Here is an 11,638-nt window from a genome sequence, read left to right on the forward strand (position 1 = left end):
GGGGCGTGGGGCTCGACAATGCCCTTCACATCAAAGTGACCAGCAGACGCCACGGGCAGGGTTCGGGCAGCTCAGCCCCGGCCCACTGATCACGCTGGGGGCCCCAGCCATTCTGGTACCACAATTGGAGCCGCACCTGTGGGAACCTGTGCGGCCTGGCGGCTGCCCTGGATTTAACAGCAGTTGGCTAATCCGTGTCTGGGCCCCGGTAACACCTGTCGCCAGGTGAGCCAGACCTGCCTTAGCCGCCTCCCTGGCCTTCCCCTTTCCCTCTCAGCTAACGGGCAGGTGGACGGGGCTCCCTAACACTGGACTCCGGGGCCAGCAGCTCTCAGAATCCCCTGGAGGTGGCTTGCTCTGACAGAGCTGTGAGCCGCAGCCCCGGCGATCTGATTTGGGTGACCGGGGTGGGGGTGCTAGGAACCTGCGCGCTGATACGTTCCTAGGGGATGCTGCTGCGGCTCCAGAGACCAGAGTCGGAGAACAGCTGGCTCAGGCAGTTAGCTTTTCTCCCTCCTTGTTTGCTTGGTTTCCCCACTGTTGTTGGTGAATTATAAAACTACGTTGTGGGGGCAGTTACAGAAAGGATGCCTTTCTGAGTGGTCCTCTCTGGGCAGAGGAATCAGGAAAGGTGCTGGCTTCTGTCCTGGCAGGCAGAGTCCAGGCAGCACGATGTCCTCCCTGCCACCCCACCCCCCTTTTCTGTTGCCTGGGTTTCAGGTCTATGCGCAAACTGCACAACTGGACATGGAGAACCTGGCTGGACCCCAGGCTGGACGAGAGCCCTGCCCGGGTTTGGAGGAGTGGGTGCGGCGGGCAGGGACACAGACCAGGGCCCTGGTCCTGCCTCCATGGGGGTCCCACCACCCTCCCCCAGCAGCATGATCGTACGCCTTCCTTGCTGTTTGCTCGCCCTGTGGGGCAGTGGGTGTTTTCATTCCTTCCTCTGTCCCCAGGGCCTGGTGGTGTCTGTGTGAGGCTGATGCTCAGTCAGTATCTGTGAGGGGAAGAATCTGGAGCTCTTGCTGCCGTCGAATGCCGGGAAGAACAGACGGCGTCTTACCTCCAGCACTAGCATTGTCTAGGCATATGCGCTGCGGGGCTGGGATCTGTCAGGCATGGACGCAAAGTGGGATGAGAGCGGAAAAGGCTGAGGGCCAGGAGCAGGAGGAAGCGGCTGCACGTATGCCCGCGGAGGACCCACACCCGCCCCAGGCCTGTGTGGAGCTCCCTGGCGGCCTTGGGGAAAAAGGGAACAGGTTTCTGCCAGAGGCGGCGGTGGGTGGCTGGGTGGTGCGAGGCCCAGCAGGGGTGGAGGCATGCCGGGTGGGGCTGGGGCCCGAGGCCTCGCTGTCCTCGGCTTGTTTCCAGGTCTTCATGGGGGACCCACGCCGGTAAGGTTGTGAAAGCCGCTAACACGTAACGGGATTCTCGAGAGACCAAAGCAGTGGTGATGATTAAGATGAAGAACCGCGATTTGGGTGGCGCCTCCCACGTGCTCTCCTGAGCCCTTCACGAGGCAGGTGTGGGCTTGTTTTGTCCCATGGAGTCACGGGCTCGGGCGGCGCTGACACATGGGTAAGCCGAGGCACGGAGTACAGAGAGGCGGAGGCCCCCTGGCTGTTCACGGCACTGCCTCCCCCTGGCCCGGCCTCCACTCTACCCCCTCCATCCCTCCACACGTCAGTGCCACGCGTGTGCCGGAGACAAATGTCTGTGATGTTTGTAGAGACACGCCTGCGGCGTCAGACCGTCCTCCCCTGCACGCAGGAGGGTCCCGACAGCCCCCACGGGGTGTGGGAAATGACAGGCATGACCAGGGGCGCTTTGGGGGGCAGGCTGGGCTCCTTGTGACTTCCTCCCACTTAGCTACCATCCAGAGAGGCTCCCGGCACCTGGTCTGTGCCCCACCTGCCGCACGCAGTGACCTTGACACGCAGTTAGCCTTCCTGAACACTCGCTCCCTCTACTGGAAAGGAGGTGGGGGGCTGCGGACTGGAATAATGACGCTGAAGGAGCGGGTGTGCTGACCCCGGTGGGTTTTCGAACTTCAGACCTCCGTGCTCCTTGTAGGTGGGGAAACAGAGGCACAAGGTTTTTTTTTTTTCTTTTTTTTTTTTCTTTTCCTTTTAGGAGCCTGTGCCGACAGGTGGCCAGGCAGAGTGTGTGCCCAAGACTGTCACGAAGGCAGATTCGCTCAGCCCCGAGGAGCCTGTGACAGGGCCTGTGCCTGCCCATGGGTATGACACTTGCTGCTGGACCCTGGACAGGCCTCCACACATCTCCATCACAGTGGCCTCTCGCCCCCCATGTGGCCCGCCTCTGGCCCCGGGAAGCCTCCAGTGGTCCTGGCCCCATTGACTAGAGGCTGGGGTTGCTGTCCTGCTGCACTGGCTGCTGCCACTGTCCCCAGTGGCCCTCGAGGTGACCCTGAGCCCAGCACATCGTGTTGGCAGCTGGAGGGCGCACCATGGTGGCAAAAGCCGTGCCCCCTCCCCTCTGGGCACTTTCGGTCTCCTGCAAGCAAGAGGGCTTCCGAGACGGGGGCTGGTTTGTATCCGTTTCCTTGGTCTCTTCCGTTCCTGTTGGCAGAGCTCCATCTTGGGTAGTCATGCCGCCCGGGTTCAGATGGAAGGTCCCTGATAGCGTCCCCCCTGCGCTGTGTTTGCCTAGAAGCAAAGCCACCAATGCCCCAACCTGTTACTCTTTCCTCACGATGGTACCAAGGTGGGCGGCTTGTCCTTTTGACCATGTTGCAGTCGGACCCTCCTACACTGACTTCTTCCCTGAGAAAGGTGTTTAAGGGAAGGACAGGACGTCTACTGGGCATCCCCCAGGCCCAGGCAGGAAGTGGATTATGGAGAAAGTCGGCACGAGCGGCTTTAGAATCAACTGGAAAGTTCCTGATCGGGCAGACAGTGGACGTTGGTTGCCCTTGCGGTGCTCGGGGTTCGCCAGGCAGCTGCCGATCTGTGGCCCCTTCTTAGGAAAAGGTCTGAGAACTGTGCCCTAAAACACGTGGAAACACAAGGAGAGTAATTATATTGAGAAACTGCTAACGGGATATTAACAAATCCAAACGTGGGACAGAGGAGAGCCACAGCCTGCCCCCAGTTCACAACATTTTGAGATGTGGGCCCGGGCGGCCACGTGACGGGAAGGTACCTGCGATTTCTGCTCGGGAAGGCAGGAGCTCTCCCTGATCCCTGTGGTTTGGTTTCGCCACCCAAGTCCTCAGGTCCCCGGAACCATGGAGGTCCCGGAACCATGGAGGTCCCGGAACCATGGAGGTCCCCATTGATTTCCTGCTGGGACTCCCCCTGCCCCCACCTTCCCTGAGTTATGGGGACACTAGTGACTTAGTTCTGATTTCGGCCAAGGCTGAGGGCGGTGGCCCCACCCCGCCGCCAGGAGGCCTCCCCGGCGCCCCCATCAGAATGAACCCCCTCCTGCTCCCACCACATTTTCTCTCTGTTCCAACAGGTGAGCACCCAGGGTCCTGGAGGGTCTCAAGCCTCCTCCATCCCAATAAATGAAGTAAATCCCGACGGACGTGACTCCTGACCCAACCCAAACTGAGTTGGAGTCAAGAACGGACATTTTGTGGTCTCATTTCAGTGGCTCCCAAACATGGGCTGCATCAGGACCTCCGGGGGGCTTGTGGAACCCAGATTGCTGGGCCCCACTGGAGGGTCTGATACAGCAAGGCTGGGGAGACCAGCTGGGGAACGTGCATTCGGAGCCTGTTCCCAGGTGATGCTCATCCTGCTGGCTAGGGCCAGGCACTCAGTGGGGGTGCCCCTTCCCCTGTGCCATGAGGATCAGTGGAAGCCCCCCAGAGTCCAAGTCCTGACCCCCGCCCCCCTGTAACTGTGCATGTGAGCTCACGTGGAAATAAGGTTTGGCAGGTGTAACTATGTGAAGGCTCTTGAGGTGAGTCCTACTGTCTTTAGAGTGGACGCTAGATAGAATGACAAGCATCTGTGTAAGGAGAGATCACAGATGTGGGAGGGGCCATGTGACCACGGAAGCAGTGGTGGGAGGGAAGGGGCCACAAGTCCAGGGATGCCTGGAGGCTCCAGGTGCTGGGGCAGGAGGGACCCTGCCCCAGAGCCTCTGGAGACAGCACCCTGCTCACACCTTAATTTCTGACTTCTGCCCAAAAATGGGAGGAAATCCTTTTGTTGTTTATGGTCACGGTGGCCACAGGACACTTGCACAGCCCTGGACAAGAGCTAATGAATGGTGGTTCTTGTGTTTGCTGAGCTCCATGAGGCTTCAGATGACGAACCCCAGACCTTCAAGGGGACCAGTGCTCAAGGGAAGAAGCAGTACAGACAATGTCCTGCTCCTGCTTCCCACCCCTCTCCTGGAGGTGACCCAGAGCACCTTCGAGAACACGCCTAGGCCTGCACTGTGTTGGTTCAGGGCTCTTGTTTGGGCTGCGACCCAGGGACTGCCAGAGAGGGCATCTCCTTGGTCTTGTTTGGAAGTGGAGTCTCCAAGGCGAGGCCTGGCTGGGGAGGCCAGCTGGGCGGGGGTTGCGCTGTGGGGACTTTCCTTGGGGCTGTGGCAGGATCCTAACAGCCTGCTCTGGGCCCAAAGGCGGGGGTCCGTGGGGAGGCATGTGGCCACAGGGCTCTGTGGTGGCCCCTTCTCCCCTCTGCCCTTAGTGTCGTTAGTGTGGCCTGGGGTGGAAGTAGCCTCAAGGGGCTGTGGGACTCAGGTTGGGCAAGGAGATGGGCCTTGGGCTGCTCCTGGTGTTTCCCCTCGATGCCGCTGGGACAGAGGGGGTAGTGGGCGCTGTGGACACGCTCCCCGCATCGCCGTGCCCCATGAGCTGCTCTCCAGCCCCTCCTCTGGCTCCCAACAGGCCAGTCTTCCTCTGCACTGGGTGCCGGGCCCAAGGCTCCCCTTGTTTCCAGGGTGGGGGGCACCTTCTGAGGAAGCCGAGCAGCAGCCCCCCACTCCGCCCCCCCGGAGGAGGTGTGTGCAGAGAAGCAGCGCCAGCGCACAGACCCAGGACCGGACGATGGGCTTGGGTGTCCTGGCTGGGGCAGGGCTTCCTGTGGTTGGGGCCAGGCCACCTTGTCAGTCCCCCGGACACCTGCGAGCCAGCTTCGATGACAGGAAACGCAGGTTCTTCATGCTGCCCCTGCTGGCAGTGGGCTGGGGGCCCCAGGTGTGATTTGCATACAGGTGAGGGCCCAAGACAAGGCCCCGGGGTGCCCAGAGGCCCCGCCAGGTAGGACGCACACACCTGGAGGGAGGTCGGGCGGCACACACGCAGTACTGAGGGTGGCCAGCGGGGGGCAGCAGAGCTCCAACAGCAGGTGTCCCCTCGGGCTGGGCCAGGACCCAGCCTCCCTCCCTAACTCCAACCCCAGGCCAGGGGGAACAGGGGCTGCTACCCTGTCTGGAACTTCTTTCCCTCCCCTCTCTGCAAAGGTGTGTCTTCCCACAGACACCCTCGCCCCCCAGGCCCATGCTGGGGATGTCCCCCGGCTGCCCTAGCCTTGGCTGCTTCTGCAACGTGGTCTCATCACTATGTTAAGTGGCCTAAGGGCTGCGTGGGACCTGTGTGCCTGCAGTGTCCCGGGGCTGCTGAGTCCGTACAGACATCTGCTGAGCTGTGGGTTCCGGTGTGCAGGGCAACCCGGCCCTCTGGAGGGCAGGCGGTGCGGCTGTGCGAGCACGGAGGGCAGGGTGTGCCACGGAGCTAGCGGACCCTTAGCAGGTGGGGCGCTGGCTCGGCGCGCTCCGGCAGAGCTGACGCTTCTCCGCTCACCGGCCCACGGCCCACCCACAGAGGCAGCTTGGACTCCCTTCTCCCTGGGTGGGGACATTTCTGTGACGTGCCCACCTCTGATGTCCCCAGAGGGAATCTGGGTGCTGGGGGGTGGGTGGCGTGGGTCCTGCTGGGTGCTCTGTCGCGGCTCAGAAGACCTTGCACTTCTGTGGGTTCTCTGTTCACGTGGCCTGGTTTGCCCAGAAGTCTGCCTCCTCAGCACGAGCCCTCCCCACAGCTCCTTGAGCCTGTGCCCCAGGGCCTTTACACATGACACCACCCCCACCCTGACAGGATGACAGACCCTCCCCTCCCACACCGGCCTTGACTTTCTCCTTGTCCTGTTGCCATCGGCGGATTGTCAGGTGCGGAATAGACTGTTTACAGTTTCCGTGTCCTGGAATGTCAGCTCCACCAGGGCAAGGACAGTACCTTAGTCACCGCTGAGTCCCGAGTGCTCAGAATATCACCTGGCACTTTGTAGGTGCTCCCCAAATTCCTGGGGGCTAAGGGGATAGATGAATGAATGAGTGGACGCCGGAGCCTGGGCCCAGCCCCCGAGGCCTCCCCGCTCTGCCTCTGAGCAGCCAGGGGTAGGGGCGAGAGGGCAGAGTGCTCCCTGCCTTGGGCTCAAACACCATCATGCCTGGTTAGCAGAGGGGCAAGGTCTGAGAGGTGAGTGTGGGGCCACTCTGGTCCCCCAGGTGCCAGACAGCAGGTGGTCCAGGAGACCCCGAGTTGGGGGTGCCTGGCTCAGCTCCTGTGGGTGGGAGGGGGTGCTGTGGGGGTGCACCCAGGCCCTGGAGGAGTGGGCTCAGGGGCACCTAGGACAGAGCTAGGACGACAGGCCCTGAGGAGACAAGGGGACAGATCCCATCTCTCTGTCCAGAGCCAGGCCCTCCTGAGGCCAGGTGCTGCGGGGACAATGACAGGAGGGGAGTGGAAGGGACCTAAAACCACATCCTTGGAAAAAATGACCAAGTAAGCTTCTGGGTGCTGGGCCAGCCTCAGAGCAGACCCAGAGGGACCCCTGGCTTCCCCTTCCTCTGTGGGGCAGTGCACCAGGCACGCCCCTGCATTCTCATTTCTGTCTCATGGGGGCAACTGAGGCTCCCAACATTCTGGAAGAGGCCCGTCCTGCCCCGTTCCCCGTGCATGTCTAGGCTGCCTGCTTCCAGAAACCAAAGTGCCGGCCACTGTTAAGGGCAAAAGGAATTAGAATTATGTCAGGGTCTGCCTGGGGTAAGGGCCACCCCAGGGAGGACAGGGAGACCGGTGTTCACACAGAACCAGGGGCCTCTTGTCATCATCGGAGTGTCTCAGGCGGCGTGTGGTGGTGGCCTTGTGGAAGGTGGGCGGATTCTCGTTCCAGAGCCCCAGGCAGGCAGGCCGGAGGCAGGGGACAGGCCCGACACGTGGTCAGCTCTCGTGCTCTGGGAGGGCCTTGCAGGCCCCTCGCTCTGATCAGATGCCTTTGGCATTGTTTTGAGATGCAAAGAATGTGTTCCGGGGCACCGGGGACCCACGGTCTTGCTTTCCACCGGCCACATAGTTTTGTCGCATAACTAAAGGGCAGTGACTTTTCTTGACCACAAGGCAGTGAAGGTACGCAGGACGGGCTCTCTGCTTCGGCCTGGTGGCGGTGGGGGTGGCGGCCAGGGCAGGGGAACTCCAGGCCGGACACGGGGAGGGGTGCGGGAGGAGAGAAGGGCCCCTCCTGGCCAGGGCCACGCTCTGCTGGCTGTAAGCAGGGAACCCGCCCCAGAGCGGCCGTCCTTCAAGGCTCCAGGATCCGTGCTTCTGGGTGGAACCTTCTGGCACCCATTTTTCTCTTTTTTCCCTCCGGGATCAAAATTCAGCCACATCCCCGGTTTATAGATAACGTGGCAGGAACAGGATGTACACGTGTTGGGGGCGGGGGGAGGGAATGGGCGGCATGGCTGCTCCCCCAGGCACAGGGGGCTGCGGTGTCGTGCTAACTTCCTGGGGCACCGTGACAAGGTGCTACGGACGGGCTGATTTGAAACAACAGAAATTGGGTGTCCCCGCCTCTGGAGGCCAGAGAGAAGTCTGGGATCCAGGTGTCAGTAGGGTCGTCTCCCTCTGGAGGCCCTAGCAGAGGGTCCTTCCGACTTCTTGAAGCTTCGGGGAGCCCGTCCCCACGACCTCCACCCCTGTGGCCACACAGCCCCTTCCCCTGCGTGTGTCTTTCTTCTTCTTGTAAGAACACCAGTCACCAGATTATGATTCCCTCCTCCAGCGGGAAGACCCTGCTCCCACAGAAGTTCACACTCCGAGCTTAGGTGTCGTGAATTTGGGGGACACAATTCAACCCAAAAGAAGAGCTTTCTCTTGGACAAGCATTCGCCGGCGGCAGCTCTGCCCCTGGCTTCCCCTGCTGGGCGCCCCAACCCAGCCACGTCTCCAGCGGCCCCGTGCTAGGTGTCAGGAGGACAGAGGGCGGAAGGGTGTAGGGAGCAGAGGATGGCGGCAGGGGTGGACTATGGTGTCCCATCGGGTTCCAGTCCTGGTCTTGCCAGTTGGTGGTTGCTTGGCATGTGAGTTGTGGAACCCACTCGGGCCTTGGTGTCTGCATCTGTGAAATGGGTCTGTTGCTCCTCGCCTCTGGACGGGTGTCACTTGCCGACTCTGAAGTAAATGGAAAGGACAGAGAAGAGATCGTTTGCGTGGGACCGGAAGCAGGGTCTTTGGGAACAGCCGAGGGTCCCTATGCTGCCGTCCATTTGCTGCACAAACCCTTTGCCCTTGGTTGCTTTCTCTGTAGAAGGGGGTCGTCACCTGTGCAGTGAGGACAGGTGAGAGGGGAGCGGGAAGGTGAGTGTGGGGCTAACCGTCCACACAGCTCAGCCCCGCTGGGTGGGAGATGGTCAAGGACAGTCTTGACTCTGTTTCTCCCTTCCCCCTGCTGACTTTGGTCCTAAAGCAGGTTTTATTGGCATTGTTCCTGGCAAGTGCCATCAAGACAGACCTGGGGGATGATTCTAATTATCAGCCACATCCCGAGATGAAATTCGTCCTAGATGGGCCGTGGGTGAGTCTGGAGGGGTAGAGGCTGGGCTGCCAGGACGCTGGGCCATGCGGCGACCACGGCCACGGAGCCCCCAGCAGGTTTGTCTGCAGCCAGGAGATAAATGTGGGCAGTGTGATGGGCGGGCCACCCTGCGTCCACCGCCTGGCGAAAAGCATATGTTCATTCGGGACGGCGCTCCTCCTTCCAGAAAGTGGATCCCAGGGAAGGGGATTAACTTCTGGTCTTTTAACTTGTAACTGCACTTTTCCACGGGAATCCCTTGTCCCCGCACTGGCCAGACTTCCTTCCAGAGGCCGCCACCATGTCGGCTGGCCAGGCCTCCGGTCCCCCTGGCTCTGTGTGTCCTTGCTCAGGGCCTCTCTGTCAAACAGCTAGTGATCCCTGCACAAAACTCAGTGTCCTGGGGGTGCTCCTGTTGGAACGGGCCCCGCCACGGATCTTCTGTGATGTGGGGCTCAGTGGGGCACGCCTGTGGTCGGCTCCCTGCTGCCAGGACGTCGTCTGGGTGAGCAGCCCTGGCCTCACCCAGCCGCTGGGGCCCCCACGGCTCGCTCACCTGGCATGGAGAAGCAAGGATAACCAGGAGAGGGACTTTTGATCTCGGGATGGCTGGCACCTTTGCCAAGAGCCCCCAGATGTCTCTGCCTGGCTCAGGCCCAAGCCAGCTTCGCAAAGGGCAGCTCCTTCCAGAGAAGCTTTTGGGAAACACCTTTGACAAATGGCTTCATGCGGTGGCCTGGAGCGCCGGGGACCCAGCCACAGGGCTCCTCCTTGGCTACCAGCCTGGGTCCCAGGACGCAGGGCCATATGGCAGGTTCAGAATGTGAGCCAGGCCCCAACATTCCTGCGTGGCGGCCCGGAGGCCCCCCACGGCCACAGCCCATTCCCTGTCTCTGCCAGCCTGGAGCTGTCCTGAGTTTCCAGTGCACTTGGGGCGGGAGGGGGTGGGAGGGCTCCCACACTTGGAGGCGAGCGCAAGCCGTCAGGGCGTGCAAAGTGCCACGGGGCCTTCCCTGACCCCCACGGCCACCGCGCAGCAAGGCTCCCCCAGCCTCTGACGCGGCTCTCGGAGTCAGGGACGCGGCCAGGGCCTGAAGTTATTTTCGTCCGGCTCAGCCAGGCCGATGGTCTTTAATGAGGCCATCACGAACGTTTCCTTGTAAGCTCGTTTTAAGGAAATGTTTGTGCACTGAGCACTTTCCCACAGCTGTGGGACAATGTGCTGTCCCTTGCCAAGGATCACTTTTGCCATCCTCGTCTTTCCTGTAGCTGGAGGTGGGCCTGGAGGCCCGCCAGGCCCGCGCTGCCAAGCCGCCTCCATTGATCATTATCAGGATGCGTTTGATTAATATCTGACGGAGCGAGAGGCCGGTGCTCGGCTGGCGGTCGGAGGCCCCGCTCTGCCTGCGGGGTCTGGGGGGCTGCGGCTGGCGGCGGGACGAGTGCCCGGGCTTGGGAGGTGGGTGGTGTGGGTGACCGTGCTGGCTTGGCCACAGCCGTGTGAACCGGCAGCCCAGCCGTGCACCCAGGTCTTTGAAGCACTTCCAGTTTGCCCGGCTCTGTACGCCCAGAGCAGACCTTTGCATTTCCAGTTCATCCAGATCCACGGAGCAAAACCAACTGCCCGTCCCCCTGAGGCCTGCTGGCCCTGCCTCCGGGCCTGTCCGTCCAGGGAGGCGTTTGTGGGAAGGTGCCCTGGGGCTATCCTCTGAGCCTGTCATAGCCTCCTGCCTGCAGTGGGGACCGGCTTCCTTCTCAACATCTTCCTGCTTGGGGCCACTTGGAGGCCACAGCCCTTGGGCCGGCCCTCTGCCGAGCTGTCAGGATGGGGACCTGCCATGGGACAGGGACACCACATGGCAGCTTTGGGGTTTTCAGGAATCACAGCCTCTGGGCGGAAGAAAGGGGGTCTGGAGCACGGATGTCCAGGCAGAGGGAAGGAAGCTGAATCTGCGTGTGGCTGGGGTGGTGACGTGGAGAGGTGGTAGCGGGCTGATGCCGACGGAGGGCTGGGCAGGCCAGGGGCACCTGCTGTCCATTGAGCGAATGACCAGGTGGGTAAAATGTCGAGCAGGCATGTTCTAGACGGGGAGTCCCTCATGTTTTTGGAAATGGAGAACTTTACACAGGAAGGGCCTCTGGAGACCTTCACATCAGACCCCGTTGTCTTGGGAAAACTAAGACCCACTGAGGCAAGGAGCAGCCTGGGCCGTATAGGGATAGGCCCCCCAGGACCACTGGGAAGGGGTCCTTAGATCTCTCACAGAGCATACCTCAGGGCCTGGGGTACTGTTTTTGTGCTGAGGAATACTGAGGAAGGCCCTGCCATTTATGCCACTGTGTTTGCTGAACACCAGGGTTTGCTTAGCACCATATTGGCCCAGGGATGTATAGTGAGCATGGCAGGTGCTGCCCCTGCCTGAATGCTCCCCAGATCAACTAGCCTCTTCCGCCTAGCTCACATCTATGAGGTGGGGTACCTATGGCCCCCACTCCTCAGTGCTGCAGGATGGTCATACCTGGTCACACCCACACCTTCCTCATCAGGGCTTTGCCTGGGGTGTTTGTCATGGCTCCAAAAAGATATGTCTAAGTCCCAAAGCCCAGAACCTGTGAATGTGACTTTATTTAGGAAAGAGGGTCTTTGCAGATGTAATCAAGTTAAGGGATCACAAGATGTGACCATCTTTGACGATCCGTGTGGGCCCTAAGTCCATTGACCAGTGTCCTTATAAAAGACAGAAGAGAAGAGAAGATACAGAGAGGAGGAGCCACGTGACCATGGAGTTGGGGTGTCC

The 11,638-nt window shown here is 60.9% G+C and overlaps 1 protein-coding gene across 4 annotated transcripts in view; it reads left to right on the forward strand.

Moving 5' to 3' along the window:
* Positions 1–3,540, forward strand: part of TPCN2 (two pore segment channel 2) — a 37,174-nt gene extending 33,634 nt beyond the window's left edge. For 2 of the 4 annotated variants that reach the window (XR_007120953.1, XR_007120954.1), the window contains exons 25-26: positions 957–2,035; positions 2,134–3,536. The gene's annotated coding sequence lies outside the window, so the exon portion shown is untranslated. Of the gene's footprint in view, positions 1–956; positions 2,036–2,133 lie in introns of all 4 variants that reach the window. The other 2 variants (XR_007120955.1, XR_007120956.1) reach the window with 2 other exon arrangements.
* Positions 3,541–11,638: the final 8,098 nt, after the last annotated feature.

The sequence above is a fragment of the Lutra lutra genome, chromosome 10 (assembly GCF_902655055.1).
Source record: "Lutra lutra chromosome 10, mLutLut1.2, whole genome shotgun sequence".
NCBI classification, from domain to species: Eukaryota; Metazoa; Chordata; class Mammalia; order Carnivora; family Mustelidae; genus Lutra; species Lutra lutra.